The following is a 2,599-nucleotide window of genomic DNA, read 5'->3' on the forward strand; positions in this document are numbered from 1 at the left end:
TTTTGTGTACCCATCTTTTGGTGGCCATAGTGCACTCATTTTTCTTGAGTATGTATCTATGAGTAGAATTGCTGGGTCATACAGTTCTCCAGCCAGTTGGACCTGTGGAGGGAGAGCTTCAGACCAGATTCATCTCCTCATTGGCCCCACCCTACCTCTTCAGCCAGGCCAAATGCCTCTAGTTCCCAACCCCCTATGTTGAAGGTATCTCTGTGACAATCCTGGAAGAGCACCAATTAGGAGTCAAGAGACCTGGATTGTAGTGTCCACTTTACCTGTAAAGAGCTACAGAGGGAAATCCCTTAACTCTTCTGGGCCTCTTCCTCATTTATTCAAATGTCTGTCAGAGTATTGGGAAGTCAGGTAGCAACATTGGCCCAGACAAGCATACAGATGAGAAAAGGCAGGAGCCTGTGTTCTACAATTGCCTGATGATGACGAGTTCACCTATTCATCAACAGTATCATTCCTGCAGCCCTCCAGCCTTCCTGCCCTTACCAAATGTATAACCAGTCAGTAATCCTGAATTCCAGCCCCTGCAGTCTCAGCCTTAGCTTTATTCCCAAATCTGACCCTGCAGTTCCTCCCTATGCCTTTGTAAAAACTGCGCAAAGTATTTATTCATTCCATCCTCATTCACCCATCCTTGCTAGACTGGAGAATGGCATTAACGTGGCTGTCATGATTATCCATGACACTCTCTCCTTAGCACGGACTTCCCTAAGTCAGGGAAGGGCCTAAGTGGGGATCTCCCAAAGACTTGTGATCACTGAAGATGTATCCCCAAGCAACTCTTGCCCAAATCCCAGGCAATGCTAAGTGTATGTCCAGCTGGACAGAGGGACATGCTGTCATTATCTTGAGTCACTTCAGATGGCACTCAGCCTGCCTGACCTCGGTCCTGACTCCACACCCCAGTCGGGCTCTAGATGTCAGCCCTAAGCATGTATTCATGTGACCTGGCTACTCTATCTAACCCTGCATAGATTCCCAAAAAGCCACTGAATGAGAGGGATTAAAGTCAAGAACTTGCAGAGAGTGTACAAGTGTCTTCAGCCTCAGCACTTGCCTGGACTCTAACCTGGTCCTACCCTTGCTGGGGCTTTGTGACCAACTCTTTGAGAAGCAGGCTGGAAGGCCGGGGTCAGGCAGCTATTGGGCAATACACCCCTGGGTTGAGAAAGTGAGGTCACCCACTGCACGAGTGTACATAGGGGAGTGATTAGACTCTGACAAATGTGTAAACAAGGGAGGCTACAAAAATGTCCCAGAGAAAGATGAAAGATGACTCACGAGGGAATTCATGGAAATGATCACATAAACAGTGTCAAAGAAAGCAAATTTTCCTTGCTCTGGGTTACAGAGATGTTGGTCTCAGGCTTTGGGACAAAGCCCAACCCAAACCCTGTCTCCCAGGAATAGGGATGAGGATGAGAATGAAACAGGGATAAAGAAGGAATCGGGTGGGATTGGATGGTAACGGGGTTATGGATGGAGGAGATGAGGACAAGCATGAGATTGGGTAGAAGGGCTTTGGGGCCGGGGGAAAGCAGCGGATGAGGACAGGAGGGGCTGAAGCTGAGTTCTGTAGGAGAGGAATGAAGGCTGGATCTTTGCCTTTTTCCCACTTTCCATCCCCAATTTCTGCCTCAACTGAGGTTGCTAAGATGTGGCATAATTCCCATCTACTTACTAAGACTTTTTGTTTTGTTTATACATGCACACACACATTCTGTATATAAGTACACATCATGAGTGAATCATAGTTCATTACTGTCCTGACATGAACTTTTTTGCTTAGAAATAGGTCTAAATATATTTCCCTTTTTTGAGGGGGAGGGTATCTATCACCTCAAGCATTCATCCTTTGTATTACAAACAATGCAAGTATACTTTTTATTTTTAAATGTACAATTAAATTGTTTTTTATTTTAGTCGCTCTGCTGTGCTAGCAGATACTATGTCTCACTCATTCTTTCTCTGTACCCATTAATCACCCCACTTCCCCCACACCCCAACTCTGGTAACCATTGTTCTACTCCCTGTCTCCATGGGTCCAGTTGTTTTGATTTTTAGATCCGACAAATAAGTGAGCACATGCAATATTTGGCTTTCTGTGCCTGGCTTATTTCACTTAACACAACACTCTCCAGGTCCACCCATACTGTTGCAAATAACAGGATCTCATTCTTTTTTATGGCTGAATAGCTCTTCATTGCGATACGTACCATTTTTTCTTTATCCATTCATCTGTTTATGGACACTTAGGTTGCTTCCAAATCTTGGCTCTTGTGAACAGTGCAGCAAACACGGGGGTACAGACATCTCTTTACTTACTAAGAATTTTGGAATAAGAGGAGCCAATCCGGCATAGTACTTAAGAGTGAGGACTCTTAAATTGGGTTTGAGTCCTAGCTGCTGATTATAAGCAAACAAAGAAAACTTTCAGGGCCTCAGTTTACTTCTTCATAAAGTGGGGATAGCCGGGCGCGGTGGCTCACGCCTGTAATCCCAGCACTTTGGGAGGCTGAGGCGGGTGGATCACAAGGTCAAGAGATCGAGACCATCCTGGTCAACATGGTGAAACCCCGTCTCTACT

The sequence above is a fragment of the Cebus imitator genome, unplaced genomic scaffold (assembly GCF_001604975.1).
Source record: "Cebus imitator isolate Cc_AM_T3 unplaced genomic scaffold, Cebus_imitator-1.0 Scaffold9, whole genome shotgun sequence".
Taxonomy (NCBI): Eukaryota; Metazoa; Chordata; class Mammalia; order Primates; family Cebidae; genus Cebus; species Cebus imitator.